This window comes from Pongo abelii, chromosome 4 (genome assembly GCF_028885655.2).
Source record: "Pongo abelii isolate AG06213 chromosome 4, NHGRI_mPonAbe1-v2.0_pri, whole genome shotgun sequence".
In the NCBI taxonomy this organism is placed as follows: domain Eukaryota; kingdom Metazoa; phylum Chordata; class Mammalia; order Primates; family Hominidae; genus Pongo; species Pongo abelii.
Genome location: NC_071989.2, coordinates 166,788,105 through 166,805,833, shown reverse-complemented (window position 1 = coordinate 166,805,833; position 17,729 = coordinate 166,788,105).

Sequence of the window (17,729 nt, the reverse complement as noted above, 5' to 3'; positions counted from 1 at the left end):
TCTTATCTGGGCTCTCAGATGTTGAAAAACAAGGCAGTCCACATTCATCAGGAGAAGGGCTATGGCAAGCATCAGAGGCCCAAAGACAAACTGCCAAGTAGTGGCCTAAGGCATTTGGGGTAAGGATGTACAACTGAGGGTGAAAGGAGACCCCAGACCAAGAAGAGAGCATGGACAGAGCACGAAGGAGCAACTCCAAAGTCCAGTCTGGTCTTCACTCTACTTCTGCTGAAAACGGGCACTGCCAAATAAAAGCCTTTTCATTGAGAACCTCAAAGTATCCCCTGTGGACAATTTACATCAAAATCATCTGAGAAGTTTGTTCACATAAAAATGCCTAGGAATTATCCAAGACTTAAGACTGCATAAACCCCAAGGTGGAGTCCAGCACTCTGCCTGGTTAACAAGCTCCCCGGGTGCTTTTCCTACTCATTCATTTTTACAACCACTGACTTCAAGAGTATGCACTCTTCCCAAGTGAGAGTTCCTGACTAATATTTATCTCAGATGGTTCCCTTGTCACACATATTTTCATCTAAAGACTTAAGAGCAAGGCATTCTTCCTGAAGATCTGATTATTATCTGTTGAGAGATGCTTTTACTGTGTCCGCACAATGCCAAATGCCTGCTCAACCCAACCAAAAATACCAGGAGAAGGTTTGCCTCAATAACCTGGCCAGTCAGAAATTGATTGATGATCCAAGAGTCTCAAGAAGACGTAGGCTCAGAGAGAGACAAGGGCAATGTGGGGAGTATGCAATGGAATGACAGTGTCTTATTGGAAAGTATCTTTTTCCCCAAAATAACCAAGATAAATGATTTGTGACTGTGACATAGGACAAAGGATTTCAGTATAACAGGGACGACTGTGGAAAAAATGCAACTAGTAAATCACTCTATGAAGAAAAACAAAAAGGAAACAGTTCAGAATGAGTGCTTCCAGAGATAAAAATCACCTCTCTGAGATATTTTTGTGAAAAAAAAAAAATCCTTTAGAAATATTGGGAAATAATTTATAGTAGGGAAAAAAAGCCATTATAAACCAAATGGTCTTCCCACATGATAGCAAAGTATATATTTAACATGGGCTCATTATACCTTATTTACTATACATTCTAACTAGGTTTTCCTTTGCTGCCAAGGTTTAGCCCCAAGGGTGTTAAATCTAAAGCCAACCCATTCTTCTCAAGGCTGTAAATGTCCATGAAAGGGGTTAAGAAGTGAAAATAGACTCCTTCCCCACCCCTGCCCATGAGACTCATTTCTAGACTTTTCAATGGCAGCCATTCATTACTTGTGTACCTGGGATATTCACGCTACCTACCAACTATGCCCGCTCAGACTCTAGAAGCAGAATGCAGAAAAAACATACACGCCAAAAAATTTTTAAAGAACTGCAAAATGAGTAAAATAGCATTGGGAAAACTAAGTAATCGTCTGGGAAAATAAATAATGTTTAATTCCCAAATCACTCCCTATACCTAAAAGTAGTTCAGATGAATCAAATATTAAACCAGAAAATATGTAGCCACAAAGGTTCTAGTAGAAAACTTGGGGGGAAATGTTATAATTTTATCATGGAGAAAGCATGTCTGTGTGTAACACAAAATTCAGATGCCAAAATGAAGAAAAGATGAATTTTACTCCACAAAATTCTACATAAAAGAAAATACTGGAAGAAGAAACAAAGATAAATAACAAACTGGAGGAAACTAGGTGGCAATGCATATTATAGATCAAAGGCTATTTTTATTAATATACAAAGAGTTCTTTAAAAATCAATAAGAAAAAGTCCAACTACAGAAGGAAAAATTGCCAAGGACATAGATACTTAACAATTAACTAAAATGGCTTATAGACATATTAAATTTACTCAATTTCCTTATAATAAGAGAAATGAACATTCAAAACTATACTGAAATACCATCTTTCACTGATCAGATTGACAAAGACCAAAAAAAAACTTGTAGCAACTTGTATTGAAGGTGGGGAAAACAGGTATTTTTATACCTTATTGATGGAAATGTAAATTGATTTAATCTCTGAGAAAAGCAATCTGGCAATATTTATCAAAATTAAAAATGCACATATCCTTTAACCCAATAATTAAACTTATAATGATTCATGCTGAAATTTAGCTACACATGTGTACAATAGCCGGGATTACCATTGTATCACTGCTTTTCATAGAAAAGGTGAAACAATCTGAATGTCTATCAACAGAGGGCTGGTAAAAAAAAAAATATATGGTAAATACATATAGTAGAATATATTACAAAGTTACTAAAATTAAAGAGGTAGTTCTATGTAATTATGCAGACAAAAGTTCAAATATATACATTAAGCCAAACAGGTGCAAAATGATATATTCATATATGATTATGTATCAGGAAATATTTCTGGCAGAAAAATGAGAAACAGATAATAGTGGTTGCCTGTGGAGAGAAATGAGTGGTTGGGGAATAAGGGTGGGAGAGAGACTTTCTACTATACATGTATTGTACTTTTTGAATTCTGAACCATGGGCATGTACTACCTATTCAAAAGATATTTTTTAATGAGCTGCAAGAAAATCAGACAAATATTCAAACCCTCTCATTGTATTCTAAAAGGGTCCTGAAGGTAGGTTTAGACCTGCAGGATGTGAGTAGTATCACCAGGCAGGAAAATTTTTAAGATATTAATTAGTATTCTGCTTTATTTTTCCCTATTTCTCTTTCCCAAATACATATTGTGACCCTTAATAACTCCTCGCTTTAGGGTGTTTTGCAGGATAGAAAGCACAAGCTGCTTAAGTCAATGGTTCTTTCCAACTTTTGTAAAGCTTCAGCACTTTGAAGAGATTAGAGCAGGAGACTCAACGGGAAGGAGAAGGTGTGTGTTTGAGGGTAATAAGAGAGTGACCAGGAAAGAGGAAAGTGTTTGTAAGCAGAAAGAGATGACATTTGGGCAACACCAACAGCAAAGCTCACGGGCTACATATCTGTCAGGCTAAGGGAGTCTTAACCCAGGATGCAGGGACTCCCAAAGAGTCCTAAACCCCAAGAGCCAGCAACTAAAGGGCCAATAGAAGCAGTGAGAGCTGACCTTTATGAACCTATGGGGCCACTTCTAGCTGATTCTAAGAAAAGGTGTAGAGTCTTGGAAATCCCTGGTGGAGGTGAGGGGCTGGGGCACAGCAGGGAAAGTTAAACTCCCAGAGGGCCAGGTTTTCCTCTAGCCATCAGAATGCAGGACTTACAGTCTTACAGTTGAATTACATAGCTGATTTTTTGGGTGAAGATTCCTCCCCATTACACTGCAGGGTACGCTGTTAATCAGCTGGTGGACAGAAGGTGCTCAACATATTAGTCCCACTGCCCAAAGTCTTCGACGGCACCATGTGGATATATCTTTCTTCTTCTTTTTTTTTTTTTTTTGAGACAGGCTGGAGTGCAGTGATGCAGTCTCAGCTCACTGCAGCTTGACCTACTAGGCTCAAGTGATCCTCCCACCTCACAAGTAGCTGGGACCACAGACCTGCACCGCCCGCCACATCCAGCTAATTTTTTTATTTTTTGTAGAGAAGTGATTTCACCATGCTGCCCAGGCTGGTCTTGAACTCCTGAGCTCAGGCAATTCTCCCACCTCAACCTGCAGTGATGAGATTACAGGCTTGATCTCTTTTCTACCGTGTTGTGTACCTCTTCTTTTCCTTTGTTTTTTATGATCTACCTTTGCCTGTTTCTATCACTTTTTCTTCTCCTGAAGCCCAAGATAAACACATTCTAAGGCATGAGCAAGAATGGTTTGCCACAATCAAAATCACACAAAGATGAAAATGTTCTCCTGAGCTTACCGATTCTATGCCCAGAATCTAAATAATTTTCTCAAAATGGCCGTCTCTTCTTACTGGATTTCTCCATGAAGCTTGGGGGGATGTTAGTTAAGCCTGAGGCAGACAGTGGAGGCACCCTCTGAGACAGCACAGGAGCCTTCTAAATAAGCTAGTTCTCTTTTGGCAAAGTATGAAACAGGTCTGTGAATCTGGCACCACACCTCTCAACGGGGGTTGAGGTCCATCTTCAGTAAGAGTCATCACAAGGAGATAGGATGAGGGCCACTGAGGGGGCACCAGCATCACTCGTCAAAGAAATGCTGCTTGGCTGTCTAAAGAAACATAACGGAGAAATGGGGAAGTGAGTGGGGAACTGAGACCCTGTGTGTAGGGAGACCGCTGCAGTGCTTAATTTAAAAGACCATGAAAAGCTCAAAATCTCTCTCCAGAGGACGGGAAACAGCACTCTAAAATCACATGCAGAAACTTGCCTTTGTTTAAGGTGGTGCTCCTCACACTGAGCCCCATGTTTGTCCTGAGGACTCTGTGCACACTTTCTCCAGGACCCGAGAGTTTCAAGAAGATTTTTTCATCATGTATTCTTACTTCAGTGATAATTTTAAAAGGAGAAAAAAAAAAAGTTCCAGCAACTGTAACGCCAAAACTTCTCCTTAGCACTGACAATTTGCAGGGGAAAGTTTCTTAACTAAGAGGCAGTTGTCTTCTCTGGAGTCAAGATAATACTTTTCCTTTAAAAAGGGGCCATATATTTAAAAACAAAACAAAACAAAACAAACAAACAAACAAAAAAAGGGTGATCCCTCCCACACCCAGCCCAAGCCAGGCATGACAGTTTTTTCTGCCTCAGCAACCTGGGAGCAAGCAGGATAGGAGGCTACCGGTCCCCTTAAGCCTGAGCAGACTCATGGTCACTGCTAACCAAGAATAGAAATCTCATGGACCCATGACCCAGCCTCCAAGGCAGCCTCGGTGGCAGTGAACTACCTCAACTACCAGCAGGGGACACTCCACAAGGTATTTCTGAGGCAGACAGTCAAACAAGCCAGCACGGAGGATATTCCGGGAAAAGGACATAGGTATCACCTCAAATGTTCTGTGGAATAAGTTATTCCAAAACAAGTTACAGTGAACTGCATAGCTGAATTGCCTTACCCTGCAGTGGGACAAGATACTGCACCAGAAATCAACATCACACGTGAAGGAGAAATGGAAAGAGCCCAGATGAAGAAAACAACACATCTGATCAAAAACTCAAGTCCATGAAGGAATCACTAGAAGCACAAAATATTCCAGACATTTTGAGAAATGTATCTCCAAAACATGAAGCCAGGTCAACATTTAGCCTGGGTTGCCCATGGTTATATAACATGGCAAAATTCTACTGAAAACACGTGATATAAAAGTGGTAAAAATTAAACTGTCAAGGAAATGCAAAAAAATGATGACTTTATCGAATAGACTATACCATTCCACTTAATGGCATTGCATCCCAGGAGATTGGTTCCTTGGCAAATGCAAGTTCTTTGGCACTGACAAGATGGTGCTAAAGTAAAATGTAATCGCTGTCTGCCAAGGGAAGTACAAGTGGAATAAACAGAAACCCTAACACTGGGATGAAGGATAAACATGCCTGTGAATGTGTGGATACCAGTCTTCATTGGCATCCAGCTAAAGGGGCCAACCATATCTCGAAGTGTCACTTTGTGTAAATGTCTTGATTATAGTATAGAACTATATAGATTCCTTAATACAAGGTGTCACTACATAAAAAAGTCTTCATAACAGTAATAGTGGTATGTGTATCCCACAATAAAATGTTTCCAATTCCAACCTCAAAAAAAGGAAAAAGAAAGAAAATATGGTATACACAGAGAGTGGAATACAATTTGGCCATAAAAAAGAATAAAATCCTGTTATTCGTGGCAAAATGGATGAGCCTAGTGGACAACATGCTAAGTGAAGTGTCAGGCACGAGAAGACAAATACCGCATGTTCTCCCTCATATATGGAAACTTTTTAAAAATATGCTTATAGAAGCAGAGAGTAGAACTGTGGTTTTTAGAGGCTGGGAAGGATGGGGAGAGGGGAGGATAGGGAGATGCTGGTTAATAGACACAAAACTACATAGAAGGAAGGAGTTTCCATATTCTGCTGCAATGTAGGGTGAATGCGGTTAGCTACAATTTAGTGTATATTTTAAGAAAACTAGAAGAGAGGATTCTGAATGTTCACAACACAAATGATAAATGTTTGAGATGATGACTATGCTAATTACCCTGATTTGATCATTATATATTGTATACATGTGTGAAAATATCACTCTCTATCCCATAGATATGTACAATAATTATGTGGCGAATAAAAAGAAAAAGAAAAAAAAAGTCCATACATTACACAAGTTTAAGAAGTTCTGGCTTTAAGCATTGTCTTTTCAGGAAAGTGGGGTAAAATGTGAATGTTCCGATGATCTCCTGTCAGTAGCACTGACTACTTAACGCCCAGTCACAACTTCAGGGCGGTATCTGTGGCCCCACCCTAAACTTGAGCTGTGTGTTCCAACTGCCAGCGTGAACACCAGCATCCCATGAGCCCCAAATGCAAACTGGCCTTAGACTCCAAACCTCATCCATTTTTCCAGGCCCGACTTCTCCCTGACCTCATCCAACATATCTTCTGTGCCATATACTTTACCACTTTCCCTAAACTGTTTGAATTGCTCACCATTGATCAACCTGTATTCCTCTTGTCTACCCAAGAATATTGTAAGATCCTGTGGGTACACCCTAGAAGAGCACATGCCATTAATAATAATTTCTCTTATTTTCAATAACTACAAAGCACTTTCATGCCTAGTCTCTCATTTTATTCAAACGTCAATCCTATTGGGCAAATTGGACAGGAATTACTATAAACTTCTATCAAGATAAGGAAACTGAGGTCCAGAGAAGTTTGGTAATTGGATTTGAACCCATTAAGTGAACTCACAAACATGCTAATAAGCTCTGTAATCTTCCGACCTCCATACTGATCTGAGGGTCTGTTTGCTATTACATGATTTTCCTTAAAACTGTTCTTCAAAGAAATAGTGGACATCCAGTCCAGCAACCTCACTGCCGAGCCTTCATAATACTCATCCAGGTTGTAATTGTATAGTTATTTTCTGATTATAAGCCTGATCCAAAGTGAGTGCTTAATAAATATTTGCTAATGAATGAATTCTACCTCCTGCACTGACTGTAAGTTTTGGTAGAGTGATGGCAAACCTGTTTTGCTCATTATCAAATCCCCAGCTCCTAACTAGCGCCTCACACAGAGTAGGCCTTTATGAAATATTTATTGATAAACAAATGAACCAATCAATTAGTCAATGCCTAAATGCCCTCCTTGGAAAAGCATCCATGAGGCCCACAATCAGATTTCTTTTAAAAATCTACTTTCTGTTAACCCCCTCAAACCAGGGCAGTGAACCCAAAACAGAATAAAATTACTTCTAAAATGAACTGTTCCCCAGTTGCAAATTGGCTCTGGCTGCTGCTGCTGCTTCTCCCGCATTGACACTCTTTTCAAGCAGCGATTTCAGGTGATGGCATTATCATCGGTGGAATTCAATAAAGCGGCTGGCTTTCCCCCCATCCATGTTTATTTTCTATAATCCGTCTTACAGCGGGAGACCATTACCCAGTCAAACAACGTTCAATTTCATCGGCATTACCGCTTCAAGGAAACAGGCAGAGGGTTCGCACAAACGTGTGTGTAGTAAATTTAGTCTTTTAATAGGTTCATTCTTTATTAGGTATTTATTTCGGGAGGCAAAGTCCTAATTAGATTAAGCGGAGAAGCTAAAAAGCTATGGAAACCCACAGAGAGATTCCAGAATTAGATGGATTTGGTTTAGCTTTCCAGTTTCCCCTTTATTTTATTTTCTTCAGTTGGCTGGAGAAATCCACACAGCAATCTCCAGCTCCTCAGATAAGAGTTTGTGAAATGAAACCCTGCCAACGTTTTGTGTGAGGAAGTCGCATTTGTCTTGCTCCTGCGCAAAGTTATTGTGGGGCTAGAATCGAGGAAAAAGCAGCTCCCGGAGCCAATGGTGAACCCAATTTACTGTGGCAGATGAATATAACAAAGGTGGTGGTCTAGATGTTTGGCCTCAAGGCACAATTCAATTTTCAGCTGTTTCAAAGCTATTATGTCAAAGGCTGTTTGCATAAACATAAAGTTGCCGGGGTGATCTTGGGCAGGCAGGAGTGGAGACGTCTGCCCTCTACTGCTCAAAATGGAAATAGCGGCTGGACGTCCCCTCAACCCAGAATTAGAGCTACAAAAACGTCAGCTGCCTCCCAAATAACAGGCCATCTCCAGAACCTTCTGAAACTTTTTCTCTTAAGCTTTAAAACCAGAGTGATTATTCAGTTTTGTGTCGAGGGGGAAATGCAGTAGACTGAGGATGTGATGAGTTGATGGATGATGTGGGAACCTATGAAAAAGCTATTTCCCTTCTTAGAATCTGAAAGAAAATTCCTTTCACCCGCCCATCCACCCACATGTATATATTTATATCATCACATTGATATTTAATATGTTTTTTTAACATAGAAAGCAGAAACAGACAATGACTCACAGGAAACAAATCAATACATTTCAGAATGGGCTAAAAATATCACCATAAAAAAATGCTTAATGTTTATGAGGGCAAGTGTAGGGGCATATCTTCTCAGTTTCATGTTGGAATTTAGTAATTTCCTCATGTTTTGCCTCTCTTTGTTCTTTTCTTTAATAAAAACTGTGCCAAGCTATATGGTAAGCACCTTACACTCTCAGAGAGACACCAATAACATGTAAATGTTCCTTCCAAATACAGATCTTTTTTCGTGAAATACAGCATGGGCCACTGCTGGGGGGGACTTTTCAGATGGGGTCCCCCAGACAAAGAGGAAGGTCAAATGCAAATAGAGGGAAGATGTGGTCTGAGGGACACTGATGTAAAATCCAGTCAGTCCAGAACCAAACCTGGAGCAGAAAAACACCCATCAGATGATATTGATCCCAAATGGCACAGAATTAATCCCAAATTTGGTTTTGTAAACTAATGTTCCTGTATCCAGAGTTATCCTTAAAATGTTTTGCATTGTAAAATGTCCAATCTTTGTTCATTACGGAACACAATATATTCCCTCAGGACACCCAGGTACCCAATAAGACCCTGGCATGAAGACTGGATAAATACACACGTGGTGTTCACAGTCCAGTGAAGTTTATAGTTCAGTGAAACAGACTGGCATTCATCAGATAAAACAATCCAGTCATTAATTACAAAATGAAGGTGTTTAAAAAATGGTGCTCATAGGCCAGGCACAGTGGCTAACACCTGTAATCCTAGCACTTTGGGAGGCCAAGGCAGGCGGATCACCTGAGGTCAGGAGTTTGAGACCAGCCTGGCCAACATGGTGAAATCCTGTCTCTACTAAATATACAAAAACTAGCCGGGCATGGTGGCAGGCACCTGTAATCCCAGCTACTCGGAAGGCTGAGACAAGAGAATCCCTTGAACCAAGGAGGCGAAGGTTGCAGTGAGCTGAGATCACACCATTGCACTCCAGCCTAGGTGACAAGAGTGAGACTCCATCTCGAAAAAAAAAAAAAAAAAAGATGCTCATAGGGCATGTTTAATAGGATACCTGCACTAAGACAATCCCTATTATGGCAAAATAATTGTCTATAATAATTTTTAAAAATCTAATTATTGGAGTGTTTCCTCATTCTAGGCACTGTCTGAGGTCTTCATATGGTTTTCTCATTGAATCCTCACCACAACCCATGAGGTAAGCATATTATTATCCCATTTTACTGAAGAATAAACTGAGGTTTCAAGAAGTAACATAACTCGTCCAAGAGCATACAGCTAGTAGGTGGCTCATATTTGTCAAAGTCCAAACTCAACATGCTTCAGTCCTTCCTACTTTCCTAGTTATCTAACTATTCTAGAAAATTCAGTCAATGACTTTGAGAATCAACACATTCACATTAAGCAGAGCTACTGCATTTTCTTAAAGTTTCACAAGCCAAAAAGAGTTAACTATTTTTAAGAAATGGAGGAATGGGTGCTGACAGCTGGGTTAGTTAGTAGACAAGTGTGGTTTCTAAGGCCAGACTGCTTGGGTTCAAATCTTGGAACTATCAGTTACTATCTGGGTGACACTGGGGCAAGCTTCTTCATCTTCCTATCCTTAGGTCTCCTCACTTGTGAAATAGGAATGATAATAACAGGATCTACCTTGTCGGGTTGTGTATTTGACACACTTAGAACAGTATTTGGAAGACAGTACGTACCCTTCAGGTGCTTCTGCATTTTGGATTTATGATGAAAGCACAGATGATGGTCTACCTCAAGGGGCTCTTGAGAAGATTAAATGAGATAACATTTGTAAAGTGCTTAGAACGGTGCCCAGAACTGTGTAAGGGATATGTAACTGTTGAATGAAACCCTCCCCTGGCTGCCCATGACTGGGAAGAGGACTTGGTAGCCACAATCAACCTGGAGTCAGCAATCACTGCTTTGAGATAAGCCAGGCACAGGTCCCCATCTAGATGGTCGAGGCCAAAGGCTTTGATCTAATTGAAGAATGGTCTTATGTTGCACAGTAATTTGCATTTGTTAGCTAAGCCTCCAGTGTTGGGATTCTGCAGAACTGCTCTGTGTGGAAGAAAATAACTAAATCACAAAAGGCAAGGGGTTCTTTGGTTTCTTCCCACATTCCCACATTCCCAGTGGTCTGCCTTACCCCCCACCACACACACACACACACACACACACACACACACACGCACACACAGAAAAAGGAACTCAGGCCGTGAGTGAACTCATGTCTTCCCAGTTGGTACATTAAAGGATAGGAAGGCAGGACAGAATAGTAATTAGGGACATGAAATTCAGAGGCAGGAAAAATTGGGGTCAAAATTCAGTTCCACTTCTTAAATAGAGATGAAAACAGTATTTTTCTCACAGGTTTGATGGAAGAATGAAATATGATAGTATAAAAAAGTGCTCATCACTTAAAATAAAATAAAAATAATAACAGCCAGTATTTATTGAGTGCCGACAGTGTCAAGAGCCTTCCATACCACATTTATGCCTCCCAACGACCTAGCACATATATGGCTCTTAGTCCCATTTTACAGATGATGTTTGGGATAATTGAGTCATTTGCTGCTACAGCCAGGATTTAAAGTCAAGTCTGACTGGGGCTGGGATATAATATTCTGTAAATGATAGCTGTTATTTCCCTTTGTGTCATCAATTCCTCAATTATTCAAACCATTAAATTTTTTTAATTTTTAAATTTGTGGGTACACAGTAAGTGTATGTATTTATAGGGCACATGAGATGTTTTGATACAGGCATGCAATGCATAATAATCATATCATGGAAAATGGGGTATCTATCCCCTCAAGCGTTTATCCTTTTTGTGCTACAATCCAATTATACTTTTAGTTATCTCAAAATGTACAATTAAATTATTGTTGACTATAGTCACCCTGTCTAGCAAATGCTAGGTCTTATTCTTTCTAACTACTTTTTGTACTCATTAGCCATTCCTACCTCCTCTTCAACCCCCTCACATCCCTTCCGCTGGTAACCAACCTTCTATTCTCTACGTCCATGAGTTCAATTGTTTTAATTTTAGATCCCACAAGTAAGTGAGAACATGTGATGCTTGTCTTTCTGTGCTTTGCTTATTTCACTTAACATAATGATTTCCAGTTCCATCTGTGTTGTTGCAAATGACAGGATCTCAATCATTTTTGTGGTTGAATAGTACCCCATTGTGTATATGTACCACATTTTCTTTGTCCACTTATCCGTTGGACACTTAGGTTGCTTCCAAATCTCAGCTATTGTGAACAGTGCTGCCACAAACATGGAAATGCAGGTATCTCTTCAATATACTGATTTCCATTAAATATTTCATATGTGCCTTATTTGTGGAGCCCAGGCCTGTGAGGAAAACCAGGCAGGATAACACATGGTTCCTACCTTCATGGAGCTTTTAGTTTTATTGTTTAGACAAGACACAGCACCTGATGAGTTACTTCTCCCATATCCTCCCAGATATAACCAGAGTCTTCTACGTACGATATTCAACTTTCTCCCTCACAGTGGACTCCCAAACACCACATCTGTGCTAGATGAAGCTAATATCATTCACCATCAGTATATTAGTTAGGAGTTCTGAAGCTAATTCAATGTATTTGGGGTATGGTGGTGAAACCATATATTCACCACTCTATGTGCTTAGCATAGAGATCTATTATTTTCCTCCTAATATCTATACATCCTTCTCCAAGTGATAGTATCCCAACTTTGCTCTGGAGCCTCCCATTCTCAGTCCATGAGCTTTGGGGAAAGTTGCTTCCACTCCAGGCTCCAACAGGAAGGGGTTGCTGAGCGCTAATGTAACCTTGGCCAATCAAAAAGCTGCCTTCTTCAAGCTAAATAATTGGTTCAAGGCTGGGCTTGTAATCTAATCAGCACCAAAGAGGCTTTTTCTGAGAGTGATGAGAGAAAAGCATCATGTTTTCCCCTGGGTCTGCTAGCAATAAGGAGAATTTGAGTCTAGAGCTTCCAGGGCCATCACCAGGAACCTGGGAATGAAGCCAGCATGCAAGAGACACAGCTGAGAAATGAAGAGAAAGCAAGTCCTCATGACATCAGCTGAGCCCCTGGACCATGTCACTCCTGAAACATACCACTGGAGAGAGACAGTTTGCACTTTTCTATAGAAACTTCTCTACTTAAGCCAGTCTGAATTAGGTATGTATCACTTTCAACCAAATTAACCTGTACTTAGAGTGTTCGATAGATATAATGCATATTATTAATAGTAGAACTGGAAACTGGCTGTATATAGTCTTCTATACTTATCATCTGTATCACTGGCACATCCCTGTGAAGTTTCTCTCCAGAGTTGGGAGTGGTTTCTAAAAAATCAAATGAGGAAAATCTGCATCAAAAACTGAGTGTGAACAAACAAATTCCACTAAGCTTTGACTGCAGCAATGCAAAACATAATGTTGGCTTCAGCGTCCAACAGGTATAAATTCTATGCTCATAAGACAAAATCATGTAAGAACAAGACTTCTGTGTGCAATTTATGTTGAACCAAAGTAACTTAATTTCTTAATCCCCAAGCAACCAATTTGAGAAAAGCAAAGCCTAAAACCTAAAGAAGCTTTCTTTTCAGGAATGCAGACAGTGTGAGTGAAAGCAGTGTGTTTTTAAACAGGATGGTTGTTTGAGAAATTCACTGAAGTGTTTTTCCTTCCTGTTTTTTTCTCTTTCCTTTTTCCTGTGTCCAATCATGGACTGAGCCCTGTGCTTTCTTGCCTAAGGGAAGGTTTGTAAACTGTAAAACACTTTTCTTCCCTGGCTTTTGTTTTCAAAATGCTGCACTGGTCATGATGGCAACATGGCAGCCCCTGGGAATTTTACTTTGCCCTACACAGAGTAATTTTAAATGCGTAAGCCAACATTTAATCCAAAAGAGATGACTCATTTTAAAAAACTGGATTTCTGACTTTTCTTGGAAAATCAGAAGACACAGCAGCACAGGTCAGCATGGCTGACAGCAGCTCACCAGGAATGAGTAGCAGCCTCTTTACACGGACCAAGTGCTTTCTAATGTTCCAAGCCCCTGCCAAGCTCCTGTGCTCACTTCCATTCCTACCTGGCCTCTTCAGGCACTTAAATTTGCAATTCTTCATCTAAACCTACAGAAGAGAGTAAGCCAGGAGCCCTAGGAGATAGGAAAGTAGAGTTGTAGACTACAGGAAATTCCTCTAATGAAAGTAAGAAGAGAAATAAATTTTTTCAAGATTAAGGAGGATACTCCCAAAGGCTGAGAGAGAAGACAAGAGGGATTTCGAACTCTGAGCAGCAGTGACCCAAGGGGACTGGCTGGTTGTGTTCCAGAGAAATAGCAAGACTTCAGAAAGGAATGGTTGTGTTGCTCTCTACTTTGACAGTGATTTTCTTATTCCAACTGTGCCACAAAAGCAGCAGGCCAGGAATCACATCTCATAGAATGGGCTAAAGAGTATCTCAGCATCCAAGGCTCACTAACGGCCTATGACCTGGGGCCCTCCCAAACCCTTTGACTCTATTGCAGACAACCTTAATCCTTCTGGGGATGGGGGAAAAGATGGTCTCTTGGACTAAGCAAGACTGAAGTTCTAGCCTAGCAGGGAAATGGGGTTTGGATTGTTTTTAAGGAAAAAAGACTACAATATTTCTTGAGCATATGAGATTGAGAACTGCTACAATTTGAAAGTGTTCCAGTAAGTCCCATGCATACCCCCACCCCCATACTCCAACTGAAAAAAAAAAAAAAAGGTTCTTTCTTTCTTGATTTTTCTCTGGTTTTTTTGTTTTTAACACTTCTGGGCGAGTTTTCTCAGATGGCCATTCCTGTTTGGCCCAGCCCTATGGCTGCCACGGCCTTGGCCTACAGAAGCCTGGGTTTTAGAGTGTCCTTAGTCCCAGGATGTTTGGAAGTTTCTGTTGCTCTGACCTGGACACTGTGATCCTGACACAGAGCAACAATCCCCACATTCCTCACATACTGGACGAAGCCCAGTTGATAGCATCTTAGCTGACAGTACAGTTCATCTGAGGCAAGTCTGCAGAATGGGACGTCAAGATACACCCTGTGATCTCTCTAGAAGTGAGAAGAAAAGTGTAGTTTTCTCTGGTTGCTCAGGAACCAATGTTTTCATGTGGGCATCAAGAGCACCAGCTTTAAAGTCAGATAAACCAAGGTTGGATCCTGGCTCTGCCACTTATTGGCTTTTTCTTAACCTTAGGCAGCCTCAGTTTCCTCACAATAATAGTACTTGCCTCTGAGATCTGTTGGGAGGATTCAATGAGATAATGGATAGAAACTGTCTAGTTCAATACCTGTTCATAGTAAGAACTCGACAAAGGGTTAGCTGTTAAAATAATTAATGGAAAACAGCCCAGGCCCCCCAGGAATTCAGAAACTTGGATAACGAAACCAGCTAAACCAACATCTGCCCAGTGATTTCATCTATAGAACATACATTAAAGAAAACAAAGGATACAGCACCAGCACATGGCTGTTCCAGACTCTGCTAAATCCAATATAAATATTGATTTTCCCCTCACTGCCCATAGGAAAGAACCAGAGCTTCACTGCCCTCAAGGAAGATAGAAGCCAATAGATGTAAGGTGTCTAAGAAAGGAATTCCACAGGGCCTGTTGTCAGCTGTTCCAGCGAACAGGAAGGAGCCAAGCAGAAAGAAAAGATTAGCCTAAAAGCAAATCATCCAGGGGAGCAAAACAGGCCACAGCCATCGAACAAAATTGTGGGCCAGGCGCGGTGGCTCACACCTGTAATCCCAGCACTTTGGGAAGCCAAGGTGGGCAGATCACAAGGTCAGGAGTTCGAGACAAGCCTGGCCAACATGGTGAAACCCTGTCTCTACGAAAATTACAAAAATTAGCCAGGCATGGTGGCGCATGCCTATAGTCCCAGCTACTCAGGAGGCTGAGACAGGAGAGTCACTTGAACCCGGGAAGTGGAGGTTGCAGTGAGCCAAGATTGCGCCACTGCATTCCAGCCTGGGCGACAGAGCAAGACTCCGTCTCAGAAAAAAAAAAAAAAAAAAAGAAATAAATTTTAAAGACCAGGGTTTTTTTCAGCCTTTTGTTATTCTCTTTTTTGATACATTAGGGCATACCCTCCTGACTAGGCACCCAGCGATTCATGCTGCCCTTTTGATGGCCAGCTCTGGAAGTCAGCGACATTCTGTCTCAAGCAAACTCACTCTGAACCTTCAAGGAACATGCCCGTCCCCCGTCCCCCGTCAAACCTGCCACGTGTTCCCTTTGCTTCAGATTCTGCTCCCTCCTCACTAATCTGAAAAATTCATGTATTCTAAAGTATTATGAAAGGATGGAGGTTCTCTCCACTACCACTTCTATTGAATCTTTTTTTTCATAGAAGGCACAAAAATTTTCACTGCAACGTGCATGCATAGAGAATAATTACCCAATGGGGTACAGAATAACCCAACAGGGTTCAGAAGCTTATATACTCTTTATCGTAGGGGAGGAAGGAGATGAAGAATTCAGACAATTCTTTTGAGGACCTGCAAATGATTATTAGGAAATATGAATGAACAGAAATTAACTATAGATTCTCTTTGAAATTTGAATGAACCCGCAGTGGCAGGCATTATCTTCTGAAAAAGTCCATCCAAGTGTGGTTGCATTCTTCAGTCTTCTTTTCTGAGATAGATAATGAAATTTCAGGGAAGGGAGGAAGATAGTTTTATTTCTTTACTTGGTTGGGGTTGGGGGTGGGAGGCAGACAAGGTTAGAGGGACATTGACTCTGAGGCCACTTCTACGGCCTTTCAGCATGTCCAGACTTCAAGGTATCATTTTCTGAACCCCAACATTACCTTTCTGAAACTTCCCTAGAAGTTTCATACTTTAAAAGCTGAGTTAGTGGCTGTGCAGAGAAAAATTGAGTTAATAGCCAAGCGGCAAAGGATCCCATTAAACGAGTCTCCCGTTTCTAGAAATAGGTCAGTTCAATTAAACAGTCATGTCTCATTTCGGGAGATGGCGCTGCAGAGGGGCTCTCAGAGCTAGGCCTCTATATATAGTGCAGGCAAACAGATCTTTAATAAGAGCCCTTTCTATAGAAACAGAAGAAAAACAAAGGTGTAGGTCCAGAGTACTTACTATGATTTGGATCTCTGTCCCCTCCAAATCTCCCATTGAAATGTCATCCCCATTGTTGGAGGTGGGGCCTGGAGGGAGGTGACTGGACTGTTGGGGTGGATCCTTCATGAATGGCTTAGCACCATCCCCTTGGTGATGGGTGAGTTTTCACTCAGTTCACATGAGATCTGGTTGTGTAAAATAATCTGGGACCTCCCCCTTCTCTCTCTTGTTCCTGCTGTCACCATGTGATGCATCTGCTCCCGCTTTGCCTCTGCCATAATTGGAAGCTTCCTGAGCTTCACCAGAAGCTGAGGCAACCTGCTGCCATGCTTCCTATACAGCCTGCAAAACCATGAGCCAAATAAACCTCTTTTCTTTGTAATTACCCAGCCTCAGGTATTCCTTGATAGTGACACAAAAAAGGACTATCACTGTAGTCTATAAACTAGTTTTTCTAGAGTTTCTGAAGTATCTTCAGTTGTCACAGGCAGGCAGTGATAATCTGACAGATTTTCCTGGATTGTAGTTTGAATCAGATGTTCCAGTTAAGAAAGAAATGTGTCTCAGAGCAGTCTGAAGAATGTAAGGAAAATTTATCAGGCCCAAAGTGACAGGAGCATAAGACTTCAGTCTGGTCCCCCACAGCCATGCCCAGGGGTAATTGTTTCAAGGCATTTTGTTTCTTCTTTCTTTCCCTGTAGTTCCCAGACTAGCTGATAAATTTCCTAAAATGTCACCACAAGTTGCACAACATGACCCTCACCCATTATCTTCATGTTCCTGGAATTTATGATACAAAGAACAATGAATACCAAATTGATGGCTTATGTTATTTTAATGAACCAATGTAAATTCTTGATAAACAACTTAAGAACTGTCCCTGTTTTTTTAATTTCAAAACTCACTTGTAACTGCTGCTAATTGGGGGATATATTCAGGGCAACTTGAATTTATGTCTTCCAGGCTGCAGTCTTCAAACTTGACCCAAATAAACTCTCTACTTATATTAATTTTGCCTCAGTTTCTTCCTTTAGGTCAACACAGTGGACTTTCTGAGTAGTCCATCCACCAACAAGCACAGAGGTTGTTTACATATAAGTTGCTGTGATGATTTCTCCCAAAGTTTATATAAAGTTGTCTA